We start from the raw sequence: 21,047 nt of genomic DNA on the forward strand, positions 1-21,047 counted from the left end.
AAAACACTTATTGAAAACACACCTAATAGGGTGGTGAACACACAATGTGAGACATAGATAATGTATTACAGAATTATACACCTGAAATCTAACTTTACTAACAATTGTCGCCCCAATAAACTTTAAAGAAAAAAAAAAAGAAAACACTTAATAGCAATGTAATTTTTAGGCGTTTAAAAGATTACACAAATTAGAACAACTTTGAATAAAACATACTTACCCTGAGATTTTAAAAAAAGTTCTTGCAAGCAATTACATCTATGGTTAAATGTCAAAACACACATATAAACCATTAAATTGTACTTACTATCAATCTAATTATTGTCATGACAAAAGAAGCACTGAATTAATTTCGAACTCACATATAACATTATTTAATACTGAACTACCTTTCTTTTGCATTTACCAGAAACAAAGTAAACTAGTTTGAGTATTCTTTAAAAGAAAAATTCTCTATGCCAAGTTCTGTTGCCCAGCCAAAAAACAAACAAGGATCTCAAGTAAAGATTTTACCTTTTTAATCTCTAGATTACAGAAAGACATTATTTTACCTTAATAAATGATAATTTGCAGTTTTCTTGAAATGTCCAGTCAAAAAACTGAAGCATCCCATTTTAAGTCAGGTCAAATAGCTGTAAACTCTAAATATTGAATTTGAAGTTTTAATCGTTATCAAGATATCCCCATCCTTTTTTATATTCAAAACACCTCTTTCATGGTCTACAACTAAAATAAAGCAATTGTTGTGCACGCTGGGGATTTATTCTAAACTGTTTCACGACATCTTAAACTACTCACTTAGAAATACAATTATCAATACAAATCCCATTGTAATTGTTTCATTCTGTTTCTTTGCCACATGGCACAGTGCCATATACTGTATCTTTTGCATTCTGAAAAACTCAGTGTCTTACATAGAAACAGCTTTGCAAATTGGCTCACGGCCTATTTGCAATTGATACTATAGCTTAAATACCTTTCCAGCAAAGTTACACTAACTTCAAAATATTCTGAGATCAACCATTAAAATGTTTTTGTTTCGGTTATAACACTAATGAGCACCAAATGCTAGAATTTGTTTTAACGATCTAATACATCCAGGATTTTCTTAAAAGGAAAGGCTGGATCAGCTATCCATTATATAACGAAAGGCAGATTAGTCAGTACCGATACAGATAATACTTGAAAAGATTTAATACTTAAGTGTAGAATCAAGCATTAAAAAAGTAAAATTCAAAAAGCCTGCTCAATTAGCCATTGTATTTTTTCCCTATAAAAATACCAAACTCCTAGTTTCTAAGCTACACTCGAAAGCCTCCTTCCCTTCATTCCTTGCACAGGCCACTTAACCTTCACCTTGATTTCCCTATTCCTGTAAAGTGAGTGATACTATTATGCTTTATTATACTTTCTTATGCTGCAAAGGAACATAAAGTATCAAAGGAAGTAAAAAGCAGTTGGAGGAAATCTTAACATATCAGGTCTATTAAAGCCTAGTTAAGAACCACTGATGTGACAAGATTTTAAGAAACAAATGTGCACATACTATTATAAATATACAAAAAACAAAGCGTAGAGAATGGGCTGTTGGGGATATAGTCTAGAGATGAACGCTCAGCATGTAAAAAGGCGGCAGTCCAAAGACAACTGCAATTCCACGGGTATCTTTCGTAGCCCCAACACAACGCCTCCACGGGGGTGTAATACGCCAGTATCTTCAGTGGCAACCATGGCCGTGACCCCGTTTGTCTGCTTTTGCTGCAGACTCTTGTGTGCACCTGCTTTCAGACCTCTCCCACATCTATCTGTCTTGGTTGCTGCAACCACCACTATTAAGCTCATCTTTCCTTTCGTTTTTCTCCTTCTCATTTTTTGATTGCTACTGTGACTTGACACTTGGCTTCCACCTGGACTTTTATAGAACCCAACAAGCATGCGCCTTTTCTTTTGGTTGATCAATTATTAATCACTCCTTTTAGCTGTCCTAGTCAAGTCTTTGCTTCTTGTTTGTTATTTTTATCACAGCTCAAAAGAAATTTTTTTTCTTCATCATTAGAGATCTCTCGTTTGCCTTATTTACACGCTTCATTCTACTCTCAATTCGGATACAGCTCATTAAATAACTAAGGTTTTATGAGGCAAACCACAGATGTAACTATATATTTGCACCTGAACTAACTACAACTCACTATTATTTAAAGAATTTCCACCCAGAATCTTCCACTTGGGAATATTTTGTTAGCATAATTTTAGATAAGGTATTTACAATGATAAAATTGCACTTCTTTAAATACCACTCTGTATTCTATTATGCTATCTTGGATTTGCATAACTTCTCCAATTTGTTGGGATTAATTAATTTTATCATTATATACCAAGTAGAGAAATTAAAAGTATTTTTAAGTAACCTGTCTATAAATGCAAGGCATTTTAGTCTATAGTAAATTCAAGGAAGATTCACTGTACCTTAAGTTTCTAACAACTTCTAAATGCTATTCCCCAAAATCCGTTTATCATGAATGAAATAACAATGGCCTTCTGATGAGCTATTATTTGGAAACCTCATCAAAATACTGTTCTGTTACACTGTTGTATTGTATAGCATTATTTCCCTAAGAGTCGTCTGTGGAGTACAAAGGGCATCAGATGACCAACTGATATTAAGGGAATAAACGGTTCTGAGTTCCATCAAATGGAGGAAATGTTGACCTAAACCAAGCTAAAGCAGTTTGTAATACTACAGGACTTCTTAGTGACATTAATATATTGCTACACACTGTACCTCAACACCTGTGTGGACACATGCGCCTGTGTATGCTGCAAGGGGTGGCATTTATGCAATTGTTCCTGAGTTTATGATTACAAAACCATATTCTAGCAGATCATCTCCCAAAACTAGTGCCTCATGGAACATACTTTGGAAAATACTAACATTTATAGAAAATGGTCACTATTGATTGCTTGTTTTTAACCTTGAACATAAAGCAATTTCTGTCAGACACTATATTTGTAAAAGTACTAGCAAATGCAACATTATATTCATAAAAGAAAGATTTATAGATGATGTCCAGCCCAATTCTGGAATTGGTACATATGCATTGATTTAGTCATTCGCTCATTCAAACACTTATTAATAGCTTTATATACGCCCAGCACTGTGCTAAGTGCGAATCACAAAGATAAATAGGATGAAATCTTTGACCCGAGATGAATGAGATATTCTGCTTGCCTTTGCATGTATTAGTAACTTAAAGAAAATAAGTTATATGTATAGGGTATTTAACTAAATGGTATAACTATACACAGAAATGTGGTTTTGTTGCAATCTTTTTTTAAGAACCCTTCTAAACATACCGCAAATAAAAGCTGGTGGCTGGTGATATGGCCAGACAAGCATATCTAATCACATTTTCTCTTCACTCTTGTCTCAGAATTCAGTAGCTAATTAAAGAATGTTGGAAATAATAACCTGGCTTTGGTGGCTAAACTTAAAAGGACCTAGTACTGTTTTGTGTTATCAAATAATTTGATCGCTCTGAGAAAAATGAACAGGAGTGACTTGGAAGCAAGCGATTTGCCTCTTTTCTCTGAAGCAGACTTATGGTTACTCTTATAACCTCAAATTTCTGTTGAGGGTAGGCTGATACTTTTCAACCTGCATCTGAGCATTATGATATAGATATCTTCTTTCTAACTCGGCCACTTACCTATCTAGCCTTATAATCTCTAGCACTTTCGTCTTCTAGTTAATAACATGTTATTATGTGTTCAATAATCCTAAAACCATGCACACAAAACTTTAATCAATACAAATGAATGGCTAAATGGTACTTAAAGGAAAACTTTTATTCAGAATTTTTCAAAAGCTTTAAGTCTATAATCCTTGTAAGACCAGACTGTAATTACCAAAATAATTCTCTTCTTTCGCACTGTCTTAGCAATTGAAATCAGGAGCGTATTTCTAAATATTTCGGAAATGAAATAGTATCTTCTTAGAAAAAAAAATCTGTGAAACTTCTAGATTTCTCCATTCTTGCTAGACTACTCCACTGGACAAAATTAGTTGCATGTGTTTGTAGAGATCAAAAAATACATAGAAACAAATCAGAATGAAAATACAACATATCAAAATTTGGGGGACGCAGCGAAAGTGGTAATAAAAGGGAACTTTATATCATTAGAGAACTATCTCAAGAAACAAGAAAAGTCCCAAATAAACAACCTAAAGTTACATCTTAAAGAACTAGAAAAAGAACAAATGAAGCCTAAAGTCAGCAGAAGGAAATAAACATATATGATTTTCAAAATTTTTAAATTGTGGTAAAATACACATATAAAATTTACCATCTTAAACCAATTTAAGTGTACAATTCAGTATTGTTAAGTACATTCACACTGTGTATCACCAATGTCCAGAAACTTTTCATCTTGCAAAACTGAAACTTTATCCCCATTAAACAACAACTTCCCATTTCCCCCTTCCTCCAGTCCCTAGCCATCGCCATTTTGTTTTCTGTCTCTATGCTCCTGACTGCTTTGAACACCTCATATAAGTAGAATCATATAGTATTTGCCTTTTTGTGACTGATTTATTTCACTTAGCAAAATGTCTTCAAGGTTCATCCATGTTACAACATGTATGTGAATCTCCCTCCTTTTTACAGCTGAATAATATTCCACTGTGTGTAGATACCACATTTTGTTTATCTATTCATCCATCAATGGACACCTAGGTTGCTTGTCCCTTTTGGCTGTCAGTAATGCTGCTATGAATGAACATGTAAATTAAATGATACATCAAAAGTTCATATTACCAGAATTATTCAAATAATACAATTCATATTAAACGAATTATTCATATGAAAGGTAAGAAAAATATAAAAAGCCAAGGAAAATAAATTTATCACTTCGTTTTCTAATAAAGCATGCTACTTTCCATTCAGTGAAATGATAGAAAAAAAGCAAAAGCCCAGTTATTTGAATTGTCACCAAGTTCTATTTCTTTCATAATTAGTTTTAAAAGTCTATCAGGTCAATTAAACAATAATGAATTTTGGGATCTAAAATTAATATATACCAAGAATTTATCACACATGAACTCCAGAAATATTTTCCCATGGCAAATACTCTTAAAATTTTACAGAAAGCTTAAAACGATGCCTAATTTTTTTTCATGAAGCATTCTTACTATTTCATTGACTGATTCACATTTTTCTCAAGTTCCATCTTTCAAAGAGAAAACATACCACACCTGCTTTTGACAAGCATTTAATCACATCATCAATGAAAGCTACTTAAAGGTTTAAAACATCAAGAATGAGGAACTATGAAGTCTTGTACAATATTAAGTAAAAGCTTTTCTATTTAGACAAAGGAACTCATGAAATGAACATAATACACATATGCACATGTCAGAGCACTTTCTTCATCTTCTTGTTAATAATATGTGCTGCGCGATAATCCTAAAACCTTAAATGATACGTTATAACATTCAGTTTCCACACCAAAGTGGCACCAAGGTGAGTCATTAGATACGCTCCTTTCTAGTCCCCTCCTTCTCGGAGCACAGCTCCGAAGTGCTGTGTGGACTTGGTGCCCACAGTCACTGAATAATCCCTTCCTTTAAGAATGTTCAAAATTGTTGGCTGCTGCCACTGGAAAAACAGGGCGTATCTACAGGTACTGTCTTGAAAGAGACCCAAAAGTCACTGTTTCATGAAAAAGCCAAATTGCAAGACAATTCTGAAAAGACGCGAAAATATTAACAGTAGTTTCTTAGAGTCACACGGGGAAGGTGGGTAGAAAAAAGGACTTCTTATTTTCATTTAACATCCCACAGGGGATTTGTAAGGCAGTAAAACTATTCTGTACGAAACTGTAATGGTGGATGTATGAATTATGCATTTGACAAAGCTCATAGAATTGTACAACACGAAGAGTAAATCCTAATGAAAAGATGGACTTTAGTTAATAATAACATATTAACATAGGCTCAATTGTAACAAATGCATACGCTATTGAAAGGTGTCAACAATCACGGGTGGGGGGGTGAGGGGAGGGCTGATACAGGAACTCTCTACTTGCCGCTCAGTTTTTCCATAAGCCTAAAACTGTTCTAAAAAATAAGTCTATTACATAAAAAAAGAAACCTGCAGTGATTTTTCAAATGACAAGTATAATAAGTATCCTCTCGTAGCATAGAAAAACAAATTTTAAAACTGTTAAGAACTCTAAATATTTTAATCACACAATTAAAGGCAGATTTGGGAGATGAAATCAATAGATGCCATGTAATCGCAGGGCTTTCTAACTTTCTATCATTATCAGATATTTTGCCATTTAAACTATGTTAGCATCCAGAATACAAACTTGCTCAGTACGTAGGCACGAAGAGAGAATGATTATCCGATACAGGCAGGTCCTGCTTTCCACTCGTATCTACACATTACACACTACACTACAAGTATCTATACTCTAGATCACTGTTTCTCACCATTTTATTCATTATCATCTCACTAAGGTGGCTATTTAGACATTTATTCCCTAACCATGCTCACCCATGAAGTCTTAATGCCACCGATATACTCACTATTCTTCCATATTATTATGAATAGTCACCCCCTACATAGATCATTCTCCTTACCTCTGTTTGGGGATAAGACCACTTACCTGACAAGGACGTTAGAATAATGAGAACTGCTGCACCATGCGTCTTAGCATAGCGTCAACGCATTGTAAGCAACTGATAAATTGTTGTAAGGTAACAACTATGGTGACAAGCACTTTTGTTCTCTTACAATCAGATGGCAATAGAAGAAATGGACTAAACTGACCTTTTTTATAAACTGGGCTATTTCTTTTTTAAAAAGTCAAAACCACCACCTATTACTACTCGGAATGTGGTTCTTCCTGAGAGCAGGCTAAAAAATATAGTTGTCATTTCTATCCTTCCACAGTCAAGTTGAATGGATGAGCGAATGAATCAATCAATGAATAATCACTGAAATGACTTCATCTATTACTGATTAATTCCCTGAACTAGAGAAATATCGCCACCTCATATAATATGGTTGCTACCCATATCTAGAAACTTCTCACTAAGCCATAGCTGATGGGACAATGGAGGCATGAAGTAGATAGAGATCGTGCTGAAGTTTCAGCTTTGTTCTGTCATGCTCCAACCCTCTCCTATTATAAAAGAGAGAAATGTTACTAGGATTAATATACAGTGGAAAAAAAATATATTAGCTTTAAGTGAAAGAAGCCAGTCAAAAGGTCTCATGTTATATGATTTCATTTATGTGAAGTGTCCAAACTGGCAAATCCATAAAGACAGAAAGTAGGTTCGTAGTTGTTTAGTGCTGAGCTGGGGAGGGAAGGGTGAGGAGCAGGATGGGGACTGACTGCTAGGGGACAAGGGGTTTCTTTGGGGGGGGGTGTTACAAATTTTCTAAAATTAGATATGATGGTTGCAAAACCTTCTGTAACTGTCCTAAAAACTGCTGACCTATACACTTACAATATGTAAATATTTAATGCCATGTGAAATATATCTCAATAAAGCTCTAAAAATTAACTTTGAGCACATGTCCCAACTTTTCTTTTTCATAAATGTCAGCAGTTAAAGCTACAGGACTTCGTTCTTCACAAAGGATTAAAAAAAAAAAAAAAAGCTGGCAATATGACATTTTATTACAAAACTTCCTAAAAACAGAAATTGTATCACCATCACCAAAAAGTAGCATCTACCCCGTAATGTAATAAATCAATCATGACTGGGTTTATCTCAAAATCATAATCTCTCATTTCAGTGATATGATTAATGATTTGTACACTTCTTTGAAAATAAAACTTATGGCTAACATGAGGATTGAATGCCTCAAAGAAATCATAGCCAAACTTGTTATCCATTAGGTAAAGGAGTCCATAGAAGAATTTATGTCCTACATGCTTGGGTAGCTTTTATTTCTGGCAATACTGCTCACAAGGATACCTGAAACCCTTCTGTAGTGGATGCCCAGAGCCTGCCCCTAAGAACTCAATCCCCCAGCTGCCTGCAATGCTGGCTACTGTCGGCTCACAGCCAAAACTCAGTGCAGGAATTGCCCGCATCCAAAGCCCCCCATTACTAGGGCGGAGATGTAATACTACTGGCCCCTGGCATGCTGTACAATGGTTCAAATTTTCACCAGTACAGTAGTCCCTCCATCCATGGTTTTGCTTTCTGTCGTTTCAGTTACCCGTGGTCAACCACGGTCCAAAAATATTAAGTGGAAAACTTAAGAAATAAACAATGCATAAGTTTTAAATTGCGTGCCATTCCGGGTAGCGTGATGAAACGTCGAACCATCCCACTCTATCCTACGGGACATGAATCATCCCTTTTCCCAGCACAGCCACTCTGTACACACTATGTGCCTGACAATCCATCTCGGGGATCAGATCAACTGTGGTGGAGTCTCACTGCTTGTGTTCAAGTCACCCTAATTTTTCTTAATCATGGCCCCAAAACACAAGAGTCGTGAAACTAGCCATTATGATATTCCACAGAGAAGTGGCCAAGTGCCCCTTCAAGTGAAAAGGTGAGTAAATAAGATATTTTGAGAGACCACATTCACCTTTTATTACAGTCTATTGTTATAAGTGATCTATTCTATTATTACAGGCATACCTCATCTTATTGCACTTCACTTTACAGCTCTTCATAGATTTTTTTTTACAAATTGAAGGCAAACCCTTCAGCAGCAAGACTACAACTCGCTTTATTGTGGTGTCTGGAACGGAACCCGCATTATCTCTGAGGTATGCCTGTAACAGTAAGAGTGGAAGATGAAGCTGAGGAAATCTCCCAGACACTAGAGAAAAAGAAGAAAGAGAAAAAAATTAGAAGATAAAAATCCAGGAGACCCAATATTACATTATAGAAATTCTAGAAAAGGGAGCGCAAGAAATTATCAAAGAGACAGTACAAGAAAATCTCCCATAAACTCCAAGAAAAGCGAGTATGGATGCCAGTTATGAAAAACAAGTGAATGTAATTATAATCACTGTGCCTCAGATATGAATGTTACATAATTATAACACTGAAGACACTAACCAAAAACTGTGATAACTATGATGGGGGAAGAAAGTTGAGGGGGAGAGAGAAAGAATTGGTAAGGGAGGAATAGAAGAGCTACATCTTCATTTGCCTCTTTAAAAAGTCAACAGATAGTGACTAAACTGAAAAAATTTTTAAATGCATAATACTGAAAAATATGGAGGTAAATACCAGAAGAAACTGCTTAATGAATTCAAAGTAGTTGCCTAGGGGAATAATGACCCAGGATTGAGAAATGGTGGGCCAAGGACCAATGTTTTTCATTACATACTTTGCCTCATTATTTGAGGTTTTAACCTTAATTAACCTTTATGAGAAACATTTTATAACATTAAGTAACATGAAATATCTCTCCATACATTTTTACATTCTTTGATGTTTTAATTAAATTGTAAGTTTTTCTCATCGGGTCCTCTTACCCATTTCTTATTTCTTTCTGGATAAAAGTATATTTTTGGTTACTATTACATGCAATATTATCTGAGTAAAACTTTTGTTTTGTAACTGGTTGTTTCACATACTTTTTTAATTGAAAAAATACTTGTTTTTAATTTTCTTAAATCCACTGATAATAGAAACCATTTTCATGATCTTTACATTTATCATTGTGTCCCACCCACAACAGGTAGAAATGAACTACTGAACACATAATAAATAACACTGACAGAGCACTGTGTCTCTAAACTAAGCAATGTATAATCTCTAAGCAAATTATCATCTAAACTAAGCAATGTAGAATCTCTAGTCTTCACAAGTTTTTGTTTTTATTGAGGTATAATTGACAAAACATTGTTAGTTTTAGGTGTACAACATTATGATTTGATATTTGTATATATTGCAAAATGATCACCACGTCTAGTTAACATTCATCACTACACAGTTATAAATTTCTTCTTCTAGTGAGAATTCTCAAGATCCACTCTCCTAACTACTTTCAAATGTGCAACACCATATTATTAACTATAGTCACCATGCTGTACATTACATCCCCAGGGCTTATTTATTTTATAACTGGAAGTTTGTACCTTTTGACCCTTTTCACTCATTTTGCCCGCCTGCCATCCCCTCCCCACTTCAGGCAACCACCAATCTGTTCTCTATATCTGTGAGCTTGGTTTTTTATTTTTTATTTTTTTAGATTACACACATAAGTGAGATTGTCAGTATTTATCTTTTTCTGTCTGACTTATTTCACTTAGCATAATGCCGCCCAGGTCCATCAGCATTGTCACAAATGGCAAGATTTCATTTATTTTTATGGCTGAATAATATTCGCGTGTGTGTGTCTATCTCACATCTTTATCCATTCAGCCATCAATGGATGTTTAGTTGTTTCCGTGTTTTGGCTATTGTAAATAATGCTGCAATGAACATAGGGCTGCATGTATCTTTTCAAAATAATGTTTTCATGTTCTTTGGATAAATTCCCAAAAGTAGAATTACTGGGTCATATGATAGTCCTATTTTATATTTTTGAGGAATCTCGTCCTCGCTAACACTTGTTATTTCTTGCATTTTTGATAACAGCCATTCTAACGGGTGTGAGGTGATAGCTCATTGTGGTTTTGATTTGCATTTCCCTGATGATTAGTGATGTTGAGCATCTTTTCATGTACCTGTTGGCCATCTGTGTGTCTTCTTTGGGAAAACATCTATTTAGATCCTCTGCCCATTTTTTAATCTGATTGTTTTTTTTTGTTGTTTTTGTTTTTTTGCTATTGAGTTGTATGAGGTCTTTGTATATTTTGAATATTAACCCCTTATCAGATACATGATTTGCAAATATTTTCTCCCATTCAATAGGGAACCACAACCCTTTATAGTAGTGTATTATTTAGGCCACTAGGTAGTCTGTAACAAACTGTAACAGCTGTAACAAAGAAATACAAAAGCACTAGGGCTTCAATAAGATAGAAGTTTATTTCTCTCTCACGTAACAGTTCAAAGGTAAGTGAGTAATCTAGGGTGGGTAAACAGCTCTACTCCAGAGAACCTGGAGTAGCTAGTTGGTTCTGTCATCTTCATCATTTAGTGCCCATCTCTGGATCCAAGGCTGCTGCTTCAATTCTTGTCATTTCCCAGCCAAAGAGAAAAAAAGAAAACGAGGACAACCAGGACAAATTACTTTGTCTTTAAGATGATCCAAAAAGTTGCCCACATCTCTTCCTTTCACATCCCAAGATCCCAAACTTAGGGCCAGGGCCCCATTAAGGTGCATCCAGATGGGAAATAGTTAGTTGGGTGCTCGTGGTTAGTTCACACTTGGGAATTGTACTCCTCAAAAGAAGAAAGAAAAGAATGGCTATAGGGGTACAATTAGCAGTCTTGTGTGTATTATCAAAGATGGAGGGTGGGGTGGTGGTGAGGAGACAACTCCAGTACAGAGTGAATATGATATAATTGGTATATCCTATAGTCTGAATGACTACAGTTTAATTCGAGAAAACTATTAATTCTCTTGTCAAGGATACAAATATAACCCAATAAAATTAAAGAGTAAGTGACCCTTTGAAAATTTGAAAGTATCTTTTTGTCAATGAAGCTGCTTCTGCAGCTGATATATGGCTTTTGAGTTACTGCATAATGCAACAGAATATGGTATCTGCTCTCAGAAATCCATGAAAGAACATAATACATATTTAGTCCAAAATCAAATATTGAAACCCGTGAGACGGACAATATTTGGAACACTCATGTTCTATCAGTGGAACTTACTGCCAATGATATACAAACAGTTACACATAAGTCTAGATCACAAAATAACACCCATCATGAACTGAGGCCCTACTGTGTACCTGGCACCGCACTAGCTACTTTACATATTTTATTATTTTTCATCCCAACAACTGTGCACGGTATTATTTCACGTTACAGTTGACTTTAAAGAAACGAACGCTCAAAAGCAGTTGAGTAACTTGCCCAATATCACATAGCTCATGCAACAGAGCCAGGATAAGAGTCAAATAATTCCCTTTCCAAAAAAATAGCTTGAAGGACGTATTTAATTTAGCTCACTAAAAAGAATCACAGGGGCATTGTCTTAAACTATAAAGTCTTAACTGTCATCTATCAGTACACGAATACTGATTTAAATACATAAAAATATAAACAGAGGAGCATTTGGCAAGCGTGCAGCCTGGACAGTGTTAGGTGTGTAAGCTTAGTGTGCACACTTGCTGGCTGTGACAGAATGTCTCAGTAGGAAGAATGTCTCATGTGCCCCGTTATGGTTTAGATTATCTTTCCCTAGACCCAGACGAAACTCCTTTTCTGGACTCTCCATTCAATTGCTGAGCCTGAATTCCGGTCTGTCTAGCTTTACACAAACATCTTTCTTTTCAGTGTTTGCATCCTCCAGATTCCCACTATTGATGGTCATGTTCCTTTTTATTTGAGGCAGACGGAGAACTCAAAGAGAACCCTATTGTTAACCCGCCGCCTCTTTACTTTTGGGATTAGCCCACAAAGAGTTAGCTTACCTATCCAGCTGTGGAATAGGGTATTATGCGTTGTTATACCATTTTTTCTAAGATGGAGAGAAATAATCAAACTTCTGAGGAAAAGGGATGGATAGAATAAAAATGATTAGAAGTTCTGACACTTAGAAATAAAGAAAATGAGACAAGCATAGTTCTGTAAAGATGCTGAGTATACAATGGGTAACAGAAGAGGTTCTGCCCTCACCCAGCTTACGACGTCCAGATCACAGCCTTAGCTTGTGGGTACTTGTGACACAGTCTGCCTCCAAAGACTCACAATCTACTGATGACACTTGACATTTAAATAGCTCCTTAGAATGTTATAAAATGCTCTCTTAGCATCTTATTTGAGTCTCACTGCAATAACTAACAATAGTAGTAACCATCCATCCCTTTACCAAGGAGAAGACAGATTAAGAAAAACTACATGTCTTGCTCAGAGTGACACAAATATTAAGAGGAGGAGCCAAGATTCAAGCCCAGGTCTTCTGGCTTCAATTCTACGACACTTATGGTTTCTGAGGAAAAATGAGTCTGGTTTCTGTCAAGTGAACGTAGACCTCAATTCAACATCTGAAACGTACACTTCGTAACCCACACGTTGCACTGAAGTTTCACACAGTCATGGCAAAGCAGTGGTCATACGGGGAGAGCGGTCAGCCACTAAAGGGACATAAATTCTAATGAATGAGGCACAGCAGCAGGCCTGAGACATTCCTAGCCCCTTCTCCTCAGGCCAGACCCCTCTTCTCACTCTCCATTACAAGTCTCACCACATAGTCTGAATGTGTAACTGAACGGTCCAACAATGCCGGAGATCAAAAGGTAGTTTGTGGTGAGGAAGAGGGTACTAGAGGGTAGTTGTGCGACGTCCACGTGTGAAACACCACTGCCCCAGATCAGAGCCCATGAAGTGTCCTGGAACACAAAAGCAGACAGTCTGGAAGGACCCACTTCATACCAGTACTTCTGCCAGCCTGTGGGGCTATGCTTCTGACTTACCTCCACTATCCTTACTGCTTCATGAAAAGTCTGTTCTCAAAGACAGAGAGCTACCCCCTCAGCCTCTAACAGGCTGTGGGGACGAATTCTGCCTGTCCAGCATGCTTTCTAAACTCCCCTTTTTTGAGTAAGAAAAGACAGCAATGACCAAACAAACATAATCCTCTTTTTCTTTGTGAAAATCGCTTCCCCACCGAGGTCAACACAGAGCCCTCAATGGCGCCGTTCCCTCCCCCCAGCCACAGGGCAGGTACAAGACTACTTGGTTAACTGTGATTTCTTGGGGCATTGTTTTTAACTTATTTAAATTTAAACTTGAATTTTAAAATCTAATTTAACTTATATGTATTTTCTTTTTGAATTTCACTTAAAATGAATTCAACAGTATCCAAAAGAAACCAAAATGACCTAAAACAATCCTTCATTTAAAAGATTCAACTGAAAAACTGCTAAGTAAAATAGTAAATGTTTTGTTAGTGATAATAAAGTAGTTTTCTATCTATCTTCCGATTAGTAACCAAAAATTAAAGTTCTTATTAAGACCTTAAACATTAGAAAATTTGATCGAATCAATGATATGGTGATTTAACAAATTCATCATCACAGACCACTCCAGAACTGTGAGAGCGGGTTGAGAAATCTGCACGTCACTAAGCTGTCAAGTAGTTAACCAGGACTTCAGCCCGAAAGTTTACAGCATCCAGGGCCTGTGCTCGTACCCACTACCCTCTTCTGCCTCGTTGGCACCTGGCACACAGTTAATATTCAGCTGGCTCACAAATAAATGAATGATCAACCATCTCACTATTTCACAAGACTGAGCGTTCCCTAGGATGGTCCTGAATGTTCTCTATGTCTCAGCACCAATCTGATCTTCCCCTACTCCCTAACGGGTGTGCCATGTACACGCAAAGTAACTGGTCCCTCAGACGCAGCCTGATTTCCCACCTTCACTCTGGCGCCCTCTGCTGGGTATTTCCTCCTCTACATCTACATCTCCTGCTCTTCAAGTCCCACCCAAGTCATTATGTCCATCAAGTTTTCTGTAATCTTTGTCCTGTGATAGTCTCTCTCTCATCTGAACTCCTACAACACTTACACTCAGCAATTATAGGATGCAGCATCTTTAAGGATAACGGATAAGAACTTACAGGTGCTTATAAATTCTCTCCAGCATCAAACATACATATGCACATGACATGTAGCATGTATTTGTTAAACTAAGATACCTTTATTACTAAACATTATTGCCTCTTAAATAATCTTCCCATTTTTTACATGCCATTGCTTAAATTAAGTTCATAATTCCACATGGGTATGTGTGTACACATATAAATGCCAAACTGAGTAATACTTAAAATGGAGTAGTCACTCTCACCAGATAATAATGCTGAAATTCTCAATGTTGAAACAAGCCAGTTTTTAAGAGGAGAATCATCAAAGAAGCATTTCACAATAGCACAACTAAAGGTCAGCATATTAAAGGTTCTACGGATATAACTAACATGTACATGCATCTTGCAAAAGAAAGGATGGACCCAGGAACAACTTTAATAGTAAACATTTTGAAAACGATGCAGGTATCTAAATCCAAAAGATCCATCAGTCATATGCACCACCAAAACAACCTTTGCAGGTTCTTCACAAACTTAGATACCATTCTTTAGGGATTAGGCTCTTTCCCCATTAACCCTAAAACAAAAGGAGTAGGCAAATCTAAATAAAAGACAGAGGTTACAATCTCACAGATACTGACTTACTGTCATCTTTGAAAATCAACAGCCAAGTACCACATGTGCTATTTGATTTTTTTAAATGCAATGGCCCCTTGGCCTTAGCACACAGCCAACTGTGCTGACAGCAGACGTCAACCAAATACTGCAGAAATCTTTGCATTGAAACTCGCTTTAAAGAAGGCAGAAGGGAAGGAGGGAAAAAAGTTCCACTATGCATAAAAAATTGCACAATCTTTTCAATGCAGTGACAAAATTAAAAAATAAAATCTACTTGCAAAGAGTCCTTTGAAACAGCTGTTTGATTTCATGGTCAAGTTATGCGGTTTGTAAGACTTGAGGATATTCAAGTCTCAGTGATAAACACCAAATCACATGATCCACTTGAGGAAAAGGCAGGGAAAAATCTGTCTGGAGTTTATATTGGCTGTGCAAATGAATGTACTTAGTCATTACTCAACAGCACCACTTACAAAGCAAGCAATTGTTTCCCTTCAAATGCTCATCTTTTCTATTAGAGCTAAGTGAACACCACTGCCAAAACCCACTAAATCAACATTGCCTGCTACAGAAATAATTAACTTGATAAAACTTTAACCCTAACCCATTAAAAAACATATGGGTTAAGCACCTTTTCAATGAAAATATTATTTTTAACAGTGTTTATCTAGAGCAAAGGAAAAGACATACATGTTATATAGGTAATCACATTACAAGATTATATGAAAGAAGAAAATAGGAAACACTACTGTGAGTTATTTTCTACTTCCAGATGCCCTCCTAATATTTACTCCAAATAAGGAGAATAAGGAAAAAATAGTACAGGCACGATTTTTGATAAGGCATGATTTTTTTTTTTACTTAAAAATTAATTAAAATACACAAGGAAAACTTCTCTTGCATAAATTTTCTTTATAAAAAACCAAGAATTAATTTTGAGCCTAATATTGAAAGAATTGATGATGTACTGTCATCTCTTTGAAGATGACTTAGGCCCTTGAAGACAAAGCCTCAGAACAAACTGCAAAATTTCAATATAAGCTAGTTTTGACATAGTAATTTCAGCCTTACTGTCATAAATCTTCCCCCAGTGTTTGCTCCTACCTGAGCTTCCCACACGGCAATCCACGCACAGATCAAGAAATTCTTCACTCCTGTTTTCTCAGCATAAGATACAAAATAAAACAACGCTTAACTGTTCACTGGAAGATTTGTTTTCAGACTTTTTTTTTCTTCCTCAAGAGGGCAGTCAATGTAAGTCTCCAGAAAGGGAGTTTTCAAACATTTTTAGGGAAGTCATTTGATGATTCTTTGTAAGGGAGGAAAAATATCTTTTCCTCCTAAATTCTCAGCCGGATCTCAATAACATAGGACAGATTAACAAGAGAAAAGCATACAAATTTATTTAATGTAAATTTATGTGATAAAGGACTTTAAAAGGAAATGAGGACGAAAGAAATGATTGAACGTGAGTTTTTATACTAGGTTTGATGAACAGTAGAGAGTCGTGGAAAAATGTGATAGGACAAAAAAGGGGGATAAGTTAAGAGTAATAAACTTGGAGAAACTTAGCAAGGTGTATTTGTTCAGATTCCTCTCTGTGTCCCTCCATCTTTGGAGAGAACGATACTCCTCTCCCCTGGGCACAAGGAGGGACCTCTGCCATGAGGGTCTTACAACCTGCTTCAGGGGAAGTCAAAAAGTCCTTCCTGCACCTGCCATTTCTCAAATTCATTCAGCTCAAAAATATTCAACCTGCCAAGGTGCCATATTTTGGGGCAGCATATCCTGAATGCTGTCATTCCCCCATTTGAAACTTCCCCAAGAAGTGATGAGTTGGTAGATTGTCCCATAACCCACTGAACCAGTCTCAGTGCTGAAGAATGGGTCATTTCAACAGTAGTGTCTCGTTTCAGGGGGTGGTGGTACAGGTGGGAGACGATGCCCACCTACGTTAGGTCTCTATATAGTATCAGCAATCAGGCATTTAATAAGGGGCATTTCTATAGAAACAAAAGAAAAACAAAGGTGAATGGTTAGAACAAACTATAAACTCAGTTTTTGGGTCCAGAGGGCAGTCAATTAAGATTTCTAGATGTTGGGCTCAAAGCATCTCTAGATGGTGGAGTGAAGACAGGCAGCGACAGTCTGACGGAGTTTCATGGTCTGCAGCTGGAATGTCTCTGGTGAGGTCATCAGGTGTCCCGGTGAGCTTTCTCGGTGGTCCACACAACACAGGCCTGAGAGGTACCCATACGTGATCTCTTGTGGTGATTTCTCTGACGTTTAAATCAAGTTATCCAGCTTGCAGGGCTTCAGAAAAAGAACTGTTTTAGTTCTCAATGATTCCAAGTCAGAGGTGTAACAAAAACAGTTGGCAACGTTAAGTTGGCGGGGGTGTAGCCAGACACTGGAGGAAACGAGGATTCAGGACCCAGTCCAATTTACAGGTAGATAACAAAACCTTAAAGACCATGAGCCGTTCTAGAACTTAAGACCCACAAGGGGGTGCTACAGTTTCCTGTTGAAACTATTTTTCTCTCTCTAGTTACCCCCATTTCTATGCAAGATAATGAGGGCAAGACTAATTTGTTGGCGAAAAAGTCTAGTCTCATTAAATTTGGCCTGATTGTTTACATAAGTGCAGCAAGAATAGTGATTGACCGTATGGACTCTTTTTAAGTTTGCTTTGCTGGAATTTTTAATAAGAAATCTCAAATTAGACTTTTAAAAGCCTCTCGAAGCTGGGAAGCCAAACCAGAAACTTGCCACTAGTCTTCACCTTCAGTACCTATAGAATTGGTTGCATTCCTCTCTTTTTGAGGTTCCCAAAATATTTTAAGGTTCCTGGGTGTCCCAGAAAGTCGTGACCTTCCTTACCTAGAAGGCTGGGAACCCTGTAAGTCAGATACCAGGCCAGATTTTTTTCCCAAGAGAGTTTTATAAGCATCAGCTCAATAAAGACCACCTTAGTTCCTTAAAACTATCTGGCATATCTGATTTTATATATCATTCCAAATATGACACTCCAGTCAAAGTTTGCTAATAAAACCAATGTTTTTGATTATGTCATATTACAAGGAAAACAGATTCTTACTGGACTTATGCTAATAACTACACTGCCATCAAAATAAAAACACTTCATAAGAGTTTCTAAATTCTGGAGGGAGAAAACTGTTTCATCTTTGTTCCTAAAGGTACACTTTACCAAATTGCTGTCAGTTATAGATAGCTTAAGAGAAAAGAGAAACACAAAACATTAAAGAACCAGCAACGTTTCAAACAAAGTCATTAAAAAAATTATAATCATCCTCAACAGTTCATACAGTCTCGTGTAATTAATTCTTGTTCTGTTTGATCTTGGGTTAGCGGTTTTATGAATCCATCAACTTCTTCATTAGTTTAGAAAATTACTCAGTCCATTGGCATGGTCCCAAGTGATGGTTATTCAAGTGACGCCCTCATGGAACATTCTGGCCTATAGCTGGTTGTATGTAACCTCTTTCAGAGATAAATCAGGGGTAAAAAACAACTGTCTGTGAATGACAAAAGACGTCAAAATGGCGATGGTTAAAGATCTGATGAGAGGTCATTATAATGTAATTGACAAGGAAATGTCTTTATTTCAGTGACATATAACAGTTTAACACAATAACTGGAATTATGACTGATAACATGTCATTTAACATATCAGGAACGTCACAGGTATTGACAAATTTCTATAAACTTCACACAATTCTGAAATACTTATATTAATAACATATATCCATCTAACCTTAAAGAAGGTTTATCATCATTTCTTATTTGTCAAGCTTCCCAGAGTTTACTACAGCCAACAAACCTAATTAGTTTAACATCTCTCTTTTACAAGGTCAAAGACAAGTCTTTGGAGATTTTCCAGGGACCCTCTGGGAAATCTCCAAGTTAGTTTAGGTCAAAAATGCTTTATTTAGAATTTGATTTGGGAAAGTTTATCAAAAATGCCAAAAGGTTTAAGCACTTGATTAAATAGGATCAGAGATCATTATAAAATAATAATTATCTATTTAGCTAAAGTGACAGTAGTTGTAAATGAATGAACCCTTAGCTCTTTTAACATTGAGAAGATTTGGTTCTCTTCAGTAAAAGACAACATGAACCACAGCATATCATTCTGATAAGACATAAAATCTTGGTTCCCCAGGCAGATTACTTAGAATATAAAGACAAATCTTTTACAATGTCTTAGTAAGAGCAGGCCAATAATCCCAAAAAGCTTTGTCATTCTAGTTTTGCATCATCAGTATACTTTTGATAGTAAGACTCATCTATTTTTAACTTGCAAATAAATTTATTCAATCTTAGTAGCTTGACTACACGTAAAATTCCTCTCCCTCAAACCTTCGACAAACTTTTTTTTTTTTTTTTTTAAATATCTACCTCGTTTTTGTCCTACTCTTCCTCTTTCTCATTCTGGAACAGCCAGTCATTCTACTTTAGGATGAATTACTTTCTTGTTCCCTTAACAGAAACACATCCTTCATAACTTGTATACTTTTCCTTATCACAAACACAGCCTATTTCCCTTGCACACTTTGTATACAGAAGTTTTTCTTCTTTGTCCTTATTATTCCGAGTAGTTTCATGTACATAACCGGTAAGAATTTTTAATCCTTTAGTAACCCTAATTTTCAGTGAAAACTAAGAAGCGAGCAATTGTTTCTGTTTGCCACATACTAACATTCTGTAGCAGACTAGCAAATTTATGAATACACCATTTCCCAATTTGTAGAGGCATATGCCTCCTCTTAGTACAATTTTTAATGTGGCAAAGGACACATTTGCTAACAGACCCAAATACCTTTTTTCTCTACAAAATTTAAGAAGCCGAAAGTTGATAAACTTATGTTCGGCAATTAATGTTTCAGTACTTTATCTTATTTGGAAATGATCTAGATAGTCAATGAATATCCACCTTTTAACTTAACCTAGTGTTGCTTTAAGGTTTCAAGTTACCGAAAGGATTTTGGAAACTATTTTTAAGTAGACATTATGAAAACATTATTATTATTGAAAAGTTCGCCTATAAACTTTTATTCTACTCTCATTAATTCACTTGTTCTTAACAATTATACCTGAATTGCTCATACTCCTTTAAGGATTTACAAATTAATTTGTTAATACCTTCCAGAGATGGAAAAATATCACATAGACCTAACAGACATGCACAGACACATATATACAAACACAAAGGTGTTACAGTAGTTTTCATTCTAAAATGTTAGCTATATGTGTCAGTAAAACATAGTAAAACAAACTCACTGGTTTTTTTCCACTTTATATTGTTGTCTAAATTGTCCTTCTGGCCAATGGGACAAGTTGAGGTTACCTACTCAATGTGGGGGCTCTTGCTTTTTACCACTATTTGTGGAGAAGGCTTTTAAGATTTCCATTTGCTCTGATATATAATCTTATGGCGGCTGTAAACTACACTTTTGGCAAGTGACTGAGGAGACATCTATTGCTACCTAGACGTCTCCAAAGCTCATGAGTGATAAAATATTCCATCAATTTCCAATTAACCTTTTTCCTTTTCAGCCTTAGAGAGTTGCTTTTGGGGGACCCCGAGTCCATTGAGAGCAGAAAGCCTAAAGTTCAAGTGACTGAGGGGCTGAAGTGGAAAAAGGCCTGCCAGGGGTGGAGAGAGAGGCGAAAGAGATGGAGGTTTGAAGGGGAGCGTATCAAAGGATTCAA

General features: G+C 36.3%; 1 protein-coding gene across 9 annotated transcripts in view; it reads right to left on the reverse strand.

The window, feature by feature from the left end:
• The window catches only part of DISP1 (dispatched RND transporter family member 1), a 163,137-nt gene that overhangs the window by 128,137 nt on the left and 13,953 nt on the right, over positions 1-21,047 (reverse strand). The window contains exon 1 of one of the 9 annotated variants that reach the window (XM_088799132.1): positions 552-573. The exons of the other annotated variants lie outside the window; for them this stretch is intronic. The gene's annotated coding sequence lies outside the window, so the exon portion shown is untranslated. Of the gene's footprint in view, positions 1-551; positions 574-21,047 lie in introns of those variants that run through there. 9 annotated transcript variants of the gene reach the window in all.

The sequence above is a fragment of the Rhinolophus sinicus genome, chromosome 6 (assembly GCF_057876585.1).
Source record: "Rhinolophus sinicus isolate RSI-liver-muscle chromosome 6, RSI-T2T, whole genome shotgun sequence".
Taxonomy (NCBI): Eukaryota; Metazoa; Chordata; class Mammalia; order Chiroptera; family Rhinolophidae; genus Rhinolophus; species Rhinolophus sinicus.